This window comes from Squalius cephalus, assembly GCF_949319135.1.
Source record: "Squalius cephalus genome assembly, chromosome: 8".
Taxonomy (NCBI): domain Eukaryota; kingdom Metazoa; phylum Chordata; class Actinopteri; order Cypriniformes; family Leuciscidae; genus Squalius; species Squalius cephalus.
In genome coordinates this window covers 30,463,319-30,475,903 of record NC_137129.1, presented here as the reverse complement: position 1 = coordinate 30,475,903, position 12,585 = coordinate 30,463,319, and positions in this window count along the sequence as shown.

Genomic DNA, 12,585 nt, shown 5'->3' with positions numbered 1-12,585 from the left:
GCTTTGTTTTTCTTTCTTTAAAATAGAGTAAATGGAATAGTGGAGGATGCCAGCCACTGATTGGCGGTTTAGATTAGACAGTTCAATTGATGTTCAAAGAACAGTAGCCAATGAAAACGCTTGCTTCTGCAAGAATAGCAGTCTACCACTGATGGATGATGTTTAGTTGTGTTTCATGGTTGCTTACAGATGAAACTTACGTTATTGTTCAAAGGTTTGGGGTTAAGATTTGTTATGTTTCTGAAAGAAGTCTCTTTTGCTGACTAAGACTGCATTTATTTGAACTGAAATACAGTAAAACAGTATTGTAAATACTGTTACAATTTAAAATAACTGTATTCTTTTTTAGTATATTTTTAAAATATATTTATTCCTGAGATGGCTAATCTGCATTTTCAGCATCATTACTCCAGTCTTCTGTCACATGATCCTTCAGAAATCATTCTAATATGCTCATTTGGTCTCAAGAAACATTTCTTATTGTTGAAAACCATTTTCAAATAGTTGAAAAAAAAAAAGATTTATAAAGTTGAAAAGAACAGCATTTATTAGAAATAGAAATATCTGTAGTGTAACTTTTAATCAATTTAATGCATCCATGCTGAATAAAAGGATTAATTCCTTAAAAGAATATTACTGATCAAAACTTTTAAACATCAGCGTATTTCTATTTCTTTCTTCATCTCTGATCATTTTGACTCCAGGTAAAAAAAAAAAAAAAAAGAAGTCTGTTATGATAGCAAAGTAAAAGGAGGTTTGGTGTCAGGAAACTAGATTTGTAAATAAACCTGATTGCACAAACCTCTTAGTGCTAGAAACACTAAACCGCTCATGTCATCTGCACACAAGCGTCCCTCAACACTCTTACACACACACACACACACACTCACACACGCACACACGCAGTGTTAGTCAGGAATGGGTTCTTGTATACTCTATTTGTGAGTGTATTAATTTTTTTTAAAACTCTGTCTGCTCTCGGTATGTTTTTATTGACTAAATCTGTACTAAATAGACAAAATAATAATAATGTTGCTGTATCCTTTGGTTATGTCATAACTTCTACCCCCTTTTTTGTTTCTACATGATTACAAAAATGCATTTTTAGTACAGTATACACATCGTTCTTTTTACTGCGATATTATCTAAATACATTTTGGACATGATTTTATTGTCTTTATGTTTAGAAAGGTACATTAATTAAATGAAAACAAAATCTGCCGGATAATGCACAGACACAGATATGTTTGAGATAAGCTTCGAGTGAGGAAAACATGGGTAAAAGAAAAATGGATAGAAAGCATTACACACTGAAAAGACATTGGAATCATCAAGTGAGCCAAAAGAGTATGACAGAACGGGAGATTAAACTACTTGATGAAAGGTTAGTCTCTCAGTCAGTCAGCAACCCTTAAACAGAGGAGAGATGGTGAACTCTCGTTGGTGTCACTCAGTCGTCAATCTAAGTGGCAGGAGAACCACAGGGGCCCGTGTCGCCGGGCGGAACTTGTCTTTCAACCACCCAGCAGCTGCTGGGATATCACGACAAGAACTGGAACACAGCCCAGCTGCCCTGACCCTTTCTTTCCCTCTGCCTCTACACACACACACACACACACACACACACACACACACACACACACACACACACACACACACACACATCCCAAACAATCTAGCACAATCAAAAAATAAATATACTAAAGACACACCCAATCTTATGTCAACATCGACACTCACGGAAAGAGTCACACACATACACAGTTTCACACACATACACAACTAGGCACACTAAACATAAATATTTATGTTACTTTATAGTTTAGACTATTTATTTTCATCCATTTTATACATGACCATTTTATCCATTTACGATGTCAAGTCTAGGTTGTTTTTTTTTTTTTGCGCATGCATTCTCACATACACATTTTGTAAAAGAAAAAAGGGCAATTGTGTGTACAAAACAAACATGTGTTTGTGAGAAATGGCACCCACTGATCCATATCACAAAGACAACGGAGATGAAGAAACTGACCTTTTTTAATAAACTGTATTGAGGATGTGGGAGTGTATTTGCTAGAAAGTATATAGAAAGTATCAATGTAGATTTAGTTTCTTATACAAAAATTTTAAAAGTGCATTTGTAAGATTAAAAGAAAAACCATAGGAAAAAAAAAAAGAGTCCATATGGAGAGAAGTCTTAGCTGGAGTCTGGGTGGCTGGAGTGTGTGTGTGGGAATGGGAACCCGAGGCCCCTTTTCCAGCTGCTATCCTCACTTTTCTTTTCTTCCTTTATTTGCCTCTCTTTTGTGGTTCTTCCTTTTCTTTTCATCCTTATGGGTGCTGATTTTGCAGACTTCTAGTGTTTGAAAGGCTTCTCTCAATGAACCTCAGAGCAAGAAAGAGACTGAGAGGAGAAAAAGATTAAGATGTTTAATTCAACTTGCCTATACTGACTATACTTGCCTATACTGTCTGAATTAATATGCACAATTCATTAAAACTTAAAAGGTGCAGAATTTCTTTTGAAAGTCCTTTTGAAAAATTATAATTATTTTTTTAATGAATATTAGAAGCCTATTTAAAGCTGTTTTAGCAGATTGCCTCATGGGGGCGGGCTAGTGAGAGCACATGACTAGCTGAATACTAAGTTTATCTAAGTAACCCCCAGTTATTGGACACTTTCGTTCATTGAATAAATTAATCCTGGCTGACTGCAAATCAGGCATTACTACAGTGGCATCAGTAACTGAAAACATTTTAACAGTGTTGGGAAAAGTTACTTTTAAAAGTTATGTATTACAATATTGCATTGCTCCTTAAAAAGTGACTAATTGGATTACTTTTTATGGAAAGTAATCTGATACTTTTGTGTTACTTTTTCTCACCTGGGCTAGGCTTGCTTGTTTTTTTTTTTTTTTTTTTTTTTTTTTTTTTTTTTTTTTTTTTTTTTTTTGTCATACCAACTTTTCACACCAAAAGTAAAATGAATAAGTCTCAGGTTGAAGAAAATGCAAATTCACGCCTGTACAGTAGATGGTGCAGCTCAAACCTTTTAGCTGTGCTGCCAATCTGGATTGTTGAAAAAAAGAAGAAAAAAGAAAAGTCATATTTGCTTTTTTGTATATGATTGAATTGGATCCTCGGATGTCAGCAGCAAACATAGGGCCAGCGCAAACCCTCTTTTGGCGATTTACTAAAGTCAGGATTTACTAAAGACACGCAGTGAAAAATTGGCGCTGAAAAGCTGTGGGCATAGTAATTTTTGCAGCTGACCATATTGCATATGCATTTGTAGGAGATCCCTCTCAGACTCAAAATTTATGGGAGGAGAGTATTTAAATTAATCATGCAAGGTGATTTACTAAGGTCTGCGCTTGTCAATTTACTGGTGTTTGCGGCATTATTTACCATTATTTGCGGTCATTATGGAAATGATCCGGCTGCGTTTGTGTTCTTTAATTTGCTCGTCGTCATTAGATCCCACGTAGAACTTTCCACTCCCATTGGCGCTTTTATGGAATTGCGTTCTCAAACTAATTTGCTCTGTTTAGTGGATCTGGCCCATAATGGTTAAAGTGAGATTAAATACATAAAGTATAGCCTATTTGTGTTATTTAATTATTTCAGGTTTGCATATTCTGAGTATTTCTTTCACTGTTTTTATTAATTATGAGGAATACTGAATCTGTTTTTGTGAGAGGAGTACACGCATGCTCACATTTAGTCTAGAAGTATCATGTTTCCACACGCTTCCGCACTTACTCCCGATTTCTCTCAACCTGGGAACAGGAGAGGTGCTAGTCAATATATGGGAAAACAACTTGTGTTACTTATTTGAAAAAGTAACTGAGATAATTTTTTATAAATTTAAAAGTAATGTATTACTTAACTTTTAGATTGAAAAAAAAGTAATCTGATTATGTAACTCTCGTTACTTGTAATGTGTCACTGAACATTTACTTTTGCTACATTAATGTCACTATTGAGCAACATAAGCACAAAATTAATAATTGCAGCTTTAAACCCCCCAAAATCCAAATGACATACTTTTTCTAATAAGAATCATGACATGTGTGGACGTACATGAAAATTGACGAAATATAATTTTGTCCATATACGTCATGATTTTTTTTTTTGGCACAGTGTTTAAATGGCTGTGGGTTTGTTTGCGATTTTCAGGTCCAACTAAAATGTCTATAGTGATTTCACAGCGTCTGGTAATTCTCTCGACAGCAACTTGATGATGGCTTAAGTACATATTTTTAGGGACCTAGGTAAAGTAAAAGTCTCATTTGCTTGTCAGGGCATTCAAAAATAACAGAGCTGACACGATTGGTGCTGGACCGGTCGACATTTGAGTACGCTGGAATCCTGTGTGAGTCTGACAGTTTCAGTGTTTTAAGAAAAACATTAACACATCACAAATTCCACCCCCTCCCATAAAACATCTGTCAGTCATTACGGACCCTTCCCCCTCACCCCTAGGCAAGGGCTCGAGAAACAACTTTTAACCTCTGACCCAAAGCACAGAGCTCCACTTAATGTTGCCGCCTTATTTCCACACACAGACATTCTCTTTCTTTGTCTTTCTCTGTTACTTGAACAGAGAGTTATCTGTAAAATAGTTAACAAAGACATTTCTATAATTATATAGCCTTCCTGTTGCTCAAACAGCGTTGTTGCTTGAAACGCCAAGGTCATGGGTTCGATTCCCAGGAAAAGTAAGAACTGATAAATGTGTACCTTGAAATGCAATGTAAGTCGCTTTGGATAAAAGCGTCTGTCAAATGCTTAAATGTAAATTAGCGAAAAAGCTAAATCCTATTTGTCTTATGTAGTCATATTCTTTTGCTTTCAATGCCACATGAGTGTGACATTCGTATTAATATTTTTCTTTAGTATTCAAAATCTTTTTGTTAGAAAAATAAAAGACTTTAAACCGATTCATATAGTCACCCTTTAAAGTATTTATGAGACCTCTTTTTATATTTTTCCTCTTTTTTCTTTAATTTTGTGTTATGATTTACTCCTCATTTCTTTTATCCACTTTACCACTCTCATCTTGTCCCCCTTGACTTATTGTCAGTGTATATCATCCTTCTTCAGTGTCTTTGAGTGCATTTCATTGTCTCATTCGACTCGCCCTCAAATCAATAACAGACACATTAGCGTTTGGTGAGGGGGAAGAATACAGGTGATCCTGTATCGATCAGGAGTCAAAGACACACAAATGCTCTTTCATGCGCACGTGCACACACTCTTGAAACATAAAGTGCAATTCAGGGATCCAGCTATCCTTAATGTCATCAGAGAGAACTAGCTTGAGAGACCTCGAAAAAAAAAAAAATTATAATGGGAGTTGGAATGCAACACGAATTCCCTGTTTAAATAACTTTCTGCTTAGAGTCGGCCAGTTCCTTTTTGTGCAAACTTTCTGTATCTTTGTTTTTGTTTCTTTTGAGAAGCCTGCAACCTTGTGGGCACACATAGTTATCAAGAAGGTCATCTACAGTCTGTCCCCCACCAAAAACCCCAAGCTTCAATGCACACTGAGAAATTTCCTGACCAACATCTAATAATATACAGCTATGCACACAAACAATGGAGAATGTTTGTAATTGCAAAAACTTTAGGAAATATAAACACCTAAACTAAGTTCTAAGTGTAGAAAACTAACAGAATGAATAACGGAATAGTGGCAGATTCATTTCATGTGCACATATTATGTAGTATTTGGCAGCGACTCCTTGTGGCAGTTTAAATTGCTCGCCCTGCAAAATGTTTGAAACTTAAAACAAAAATTGCATCCACAAAGGGGCGCTAAAGAGTTTCCTATTATCTTGAAATTCGTCATATCCGGACATATTCAGATGTTTGCCATTGGCTATTTTGAGTGATGATGTATTCATCATTGGACCAATGAAATTGTGGTAAAACTGCGCAGCTCTGATTGGATATGGTTGATCTGTCAATCAAGACGTGCAATGCCCAAAGAAGCATATGTCGTCAGTTGAAAATGTGGAAGGCTACAGGCAACAACTCAGCGCTCTCACAAGTCAGAGATTTAGTCAGAGACAGTTAGTTTTTCTTTACTAAAGTCACTTTAATTTTATTTTACTAAAATCATATTAATAAAATAAACAATTTGTTTAATATAATTATTAATATATTTTAATATATTTATTTTTTAGATTTTAGTGTAGTGTCTAACATAATAATAATAATAATAATAATAATAATAACAATAATAACAATAATACATTTGTGTGATTTTTAAAATATAAATACGTTACTGATTGCATTTTATTGGTTGTCACAATCACAATCACAGCAGCATTATAGGCCTATTTGCTATAGCTACATTATTATTTCTGTTATTATATTGACTGTATTATTATAGTAGCCTATAATTGTTGTATAAAATATTGCAAAAATTATTGATTTCAGAGTTATAAAATAGGCATAAATTATTAAAGTAGAACACACACACACACACACACACACACACACACACACACACACACACACACACACATATGTGTGTGTAAAATGACAAATAAAAAATATGACAAACGGATTAAAATATGTAGACCTACTATAAAGAACTCACATTGTTCAAGTAAAAGAGACATAATTTTAGTTTTGCACGTTTTAACCCAAATCTAGGTTCAGTTGGGCTTTTCGAAGTATTAGGCCCTATACATTTACATTTACCATATTTTATGTGTAGACCTAAGCTGCGCACAACCGTTTTTGCACGTTTGTAAGACATCTTATATAGCCTAGGCCTAGGCCTACATAATATAGGCCTAAGAGAGATGGGGATAGTGTTAACGGTCTTAAAAAAATTAAGTGTGCTTTAGCATATAGCCTATGGTATATCATCTTGTTTAGGCAAGGTATGTTATTCTTTCTACAGACGGCAGCCAACTGAAAACAGGCTTGTTTGAGATGAGCAAAATCTGCGCAGAAGCGATCACCGGTGATCAGCGCGAGATGCATGCCGGTTAGAAATGTGTCCGAGTGCGGTCCGCCTTGCTCTGATGTCATGCTGACGTATGTAAAAAAACTCTCGCGAGCGCAAGCAGACGTGTCGGATTCTGCAGTCGCGCGCAGTTGCTCTCCACCGACTGCGCTGATCAAAAGCACGATGGGAAACGACTTGCTGACGACACAGCTTAATGATCATTGGATTAAACAACCGTGACGTATTGTTCTCTTTTAAAAATTTTGATTTTAAAACTCTGATATCATGTTTTATGTGTATACGTTATGTGTGAATATTCCCAAACTATCTGACAGTGCAATCTCGATGGGTTATGCATTGTAATTTTTATTTTAAAAGAAAACACATTTGAACGTCTGTATTAAAGAAAAAATGATTGATAAACATGTAGGCTATTTGGAATGGAATTAAATAAGTAGGCTACTTTGGGTGTCTTGTTGATTATATTTATTTTCACATAGAGCAACAGAACTTAAATTACATCCAGTTTTTTTAGCAACACTGTGCACGAGCGTGAATCCCGCGATATCCATCTTTGATCTCGCAGGTGTCAGATCCACTGCGAGATGAGAGAACTGTCCGTCTCGCCTGCGCTTTTTTTCACTCCTCCCCTCACTGCATCCTCCTACTCTCGCATACATTTCAGGCGAGGCAAGGCGCATCTCAAACAAGCCTCTTCTTGTGGAGTCAACGCAAGCTTGTGCGCATGTCCAGTTCGTTTGTGACGTCGAAATTCTTTAACCTATCCTGGAGCTCCTTGATCCAAACACAGAAAAGGGAAGCGCTCTCTCTCTCTCTCTCTCTCTCTCTCTCTCTCTCTCTGAAATTATTACGGATTAGTGCTTGCCATTCGTAGGTTATAAAAGTTTTTTTTTTTGTGTGCTTTTTTGCCTCCATATAATTTGCACCTCCATGAGAAATCGTCCATTTATTCTAGCGAACATGCTATGGTCAACAATTAATAGGCTATTGAGATGGTAAAATTAGTTAGCCTATTTATAATCTGTTAGGCTATATAAATTATAAGATGGCACATATAAATGATGTGTTTGTGGAGGTAGAAAGGAGATAATTTATTTCCCTGACGAGAAAATGATCGTCACCAAAGAGGAATCAAATAAGGGAGTGAGTGTTTGTGTGATTATGGCTCCTCCCCTTTTTCTCTTTAAATGAGTGAATTTACACAACGAAAGCGATCACTTTGGATGCTGTAACACACACACCGCACGATTATGTCATTTCACTGACAAGACACGACACAAGCTAAAGTTTCTAAAGGATAACAACGTATTGGACAAAGCTGGGGGATATTAAAGCCTGCCCGGGATGTGAAAAACGTAACATGAATTTTTTATATTATAAAACTATGCAAGTGTATTTTTTTCCAAACATTTGTCGTTTTTCAGTTGGATGGCAAGATTAAGATCTCAGATGAAGGATTTTACGTCATGACAGTATTTACAAGAAGATCAGAAGATGGATTTAAAAAGATCCTTCTGAGCTGACGTCTTTAATTATAATTATGCCTACTAATTATTGTTGTTACTGCTGCTGCTGCTGTTGATGTTTTCCTCTTTCTTATTGTTATCTTATAGCAAAAACGAAAAGAAAAAAGTTAAAATACACAATTTTTGAATGTATTTCACTATAGCCTAATATTACAGAATCGCATCCACAGTAAAATAAACCATTTCTGGAGTGATAACTGACACACAGAGGTGGGTAGAGTATCCAAAAACTGTACTCAACTGTATATCTCTGTACTATCAACTTATACTCAACTGTACTGTACTCAACTGTATATATACAACTGTATATATACAACTGTATATATATATATATATATATATATATATATATATATATATATATATATATATATATATATATACACTCACCTAAAGGATTATTAGGAACACCTGTTCAATTTCTCATTAATGCAATTATCTAATCAACCAATCACATGGCAGTTGCTTCAATGCATTTAGGGGTGTGGTCCTGGTCAAGACAATCTCCTGAACTCCAAACTGAATGTCAGAATGGGAAAGAAAGGTGATTTAAGCAATTTTGAGCGTGGCATGGTTGTTGGTGCCAGACGGGCCGGTCTGAGTATTTCACAATCTGCTCAGTTACTGGGATTTCCACGCACAACCATTTCTAGGGTTTACAAAGAATGGAGTGAAAAGGGAAAAACATCCAGTATGCGGCAGTCCTGTGAGGGAAAATGCCTTGTTGATGCTAGAGGTCAGAGGAGAATGGGCCGACTGATTCAAGCTGATAGAAGAGCAACTTTGACTGAAATAACCACTCGTTACAACCGAGGTATGCAGCAAAGCATTTGTGAAGCCACAACAAGCACAACCTTGAGGCAGATGGGTTACAACAGCAGAAGACCCCACCGGGTACCACTCATCTCCACTACAAATAGGAAAAAGAGGCTACAATTTGCACGAGCTCACCAAAATTGGACAGTTGAAGACTGGAAAAATGTTGCCTGGTCTGATGAGTCTCGATTTCTGTTGAGACATTCAGATGGTAGAGTCAGAATTTGGCGTAAACAGAATGAGAACATGGATCCATCATGCCTTGTTACAACTGTGCAGGCTGGTGGTGGTGGTGTAATGGTGTGGGGATGTTTTCTTGGCACACTTTAGGCCCCTTAGTGCCAATTGGGCATCGTTTAAATGCCAAGGCCTACCTGAGCAATAGCCGCGTTTCCACTGTCAGGCCAGGGCCGGGCCGTGCTAGTGCATGCCAGGGCCAGTCGCGTTTCCACTGTCACTTCCGGGGCTGGATCGGGGCTTACTCGAGGCCAACGGCCAGGATTTCTGGCCCGTCGAATACCTTGGGCCAAAGCGGGCCAGCTCGGACTAGAGGAGTGGTTACCAACAGAGGAGGAGTTTACCAGCGCCGGATGATTCTGTCAGCATTAAAGACTTAAAAATAAAATAATTTAACTCGCGTTCATGTTTGAATGCCTTCTGTTTGTGATGCAAAAGACTATGCGCGCTAACCGTTACCATAGTAAACATAGTAAACGCTTGAAGATACGCATAGTAAAAAAAAAACATAGCGAACGCTTGAAGAAATCAGACCAATCTTAAAGGCTATGACAGTCATGTTTTTATTTTATCTGTCATAGCCTACGTCTCGTCTCTTTAAACCGGACTATCATAAAATAAAGTAACTTTTTTTTCGGGAGCTTCCTCTGTTTCTCTGACTGAAAATATCTGTATGGGAGTCGAGAGATTGCTAAAGCTCCTCAGGTCGTGGCATAAAGTTGTAGAAATTATCATTTTTTTCTAAATGTGATGTAAATATGATAAAGAAACAGACGCGACTGAAAAAGTAAGTGTGTCCTCTTTCTTTTGTGAAATAGACCTAACGGTAATTTATTTCTGAGTGACTAATGTGCAATTTTGACATAAATTAATTCATTATGATCAATGTATCACTTTTTATTGTAAATCTGTGGTAAAACATCGATGCTTGGGTTTTTAATATTCAAGTAAACAAACAAAAAAAATGCTAGCAAACGGCCGCTTTTCTCATGTTTGTTTTCAACGCTGTTTCCAGTGATTTCGGATTAGTTTTCTGATAAAACTTCCATTTGTTGGTGAAATGATGGGTTAGAGTGACGTTGTTCCAGAGAGGCGTGTTACGGGCGTGTTTTAGTGAAGCGCTGTGGAGCTTCTGGCCCGACAGTGGAAACGCAGGCCCGGTGCTATTGGCCCGAGGCTATTAGCCCGGCACGGCCCGTTTAAAGCCCTGGCCCGGCCCTGGCCCGACAGTGGAAACGCGGCTATTGTTTCTGACCATGTCCATCCCTTTATGACCACCATGTACCCATCCTCTGATGGCTACTTCCAGCAGGATAATGCACCATGTCACAAAGCTAGAATCATTTCAAATTGGTTTCTTGAACATGACAATGCATTCACTGTACTAAAATGGCCCCCACAGTCACCAGATCTCAACCCAATAGAGCATCTTTGGGATGTGGTGGAACGGGAGCTTCGTGCCCTGGATGTGCATCCCACAAATCTCCATCAACTGCAAGATGCTATCCTATCAATATGGGCCAACATTTCTAAAGAATGCTTTCAGCACCTTGTTGAATCAATGCCACGTAGAATTAAGGCAGTTCTGAAGGTGAAAGGGGGTCAAACACAGTATTAGTATGGTGTTCCTAATAATCCTTTAGGTGAGTGTGTATATATATATATATATATATATATATATATATATATATATATATATATATATATATATATATATATATGTTATTATTTAGATATTTTTCATCTAAATTAGCTAGCCTACTATTATAGAATAGTTTATTATAGTATATAATAGCCTACTATTATACTATTACAGAAGAGACAAGCATTATTTCTGGCTTCTGAAGCCCGAAAATCATTGCATATCCTCTGGTTTTTATAATAGTAACTTATACAACAACATTTGGATTATTAATCAATGTCGAAACAAAGTGAATCTGCAGAGTTTTGCATTCAAAGGCGTGTCATTGACACAGAGAATAAAGAGTTAAAACTCTTCACGTGTGCTCGCGCTCATGACGGCTACTGAACATCTGAACACAAAAATGCTCATTGATAGATCTTCTTCTGTCTGTTCTTCAAAACATGTAATCAAATGTATGCCTATATTTCTGCAAGCGTTTAAATTGGTTATGGGTCTAAGGCAAACAAAGGCATTCGTTTTCAAGACGAGTTCCCACGCCACTGCGCATTACACACCAGCGGGATGGTGGGTGTTCATTTCATAAATTGTGGCTTATTTAATGTATAAATCTAGGTAGGCTATATGTCCAAGAAACTGGTAATGTCAAACTTTGTATCGTAGCCTAGTAGTAGTGGTATCGTGGCGTAGGTTAATAATCTGTTTGGTTGTAAAAGGTAGGCTATTATCTTAATGAAATTAAATCGAATGTATCGTCCTGTGGATTCATTTATTCACAGACAGCATAAGATGTTCAACTATGATAAAGATCTTCATCGCTGGCAAACAAAATAATGCATTTGCAGATTTGCTTTCACTTGACTGTAGCCTTCTGTAGGTCCATGGCCACTTCATCCAACGCTTGATGTTCTTAAATCTCCCTGTTACGAGTCCCGATCCAGTGCGTACAGGAAACCGAGCAAAATCATTCAAACTGATTAAAAAAAAAAAAAAAAAAAAAAAAAAAAAAAAATCCTTGCTTGGAATAAACTACGCATTTAACAACTTATTGCATTAAAATAAAGTAGGCCTAACGAGAGGAACGTCGCCCAACGTAACGAAGTAAAAGTACAGTTTTTACAGTTTACATTAAATGTAGGCTACTTCGTTACTTCCCACCTCTGCTGACACAAACTAATCCTATATCTGAGACTGATGCACCATAATCTCCACTGTGATTCACCACCTCCTAATAATCACTTGTTCAGTGGATTTAGAAAACAACTAGCCTATTCAAATAAAATAGTGTGCAGTTCCCGTTTTAAACAGTAGAGGGCGGAGAATGATTAACTAAATTACTTTGGAGTTGATTTAGCCAAGTCCGACCTGTGGCA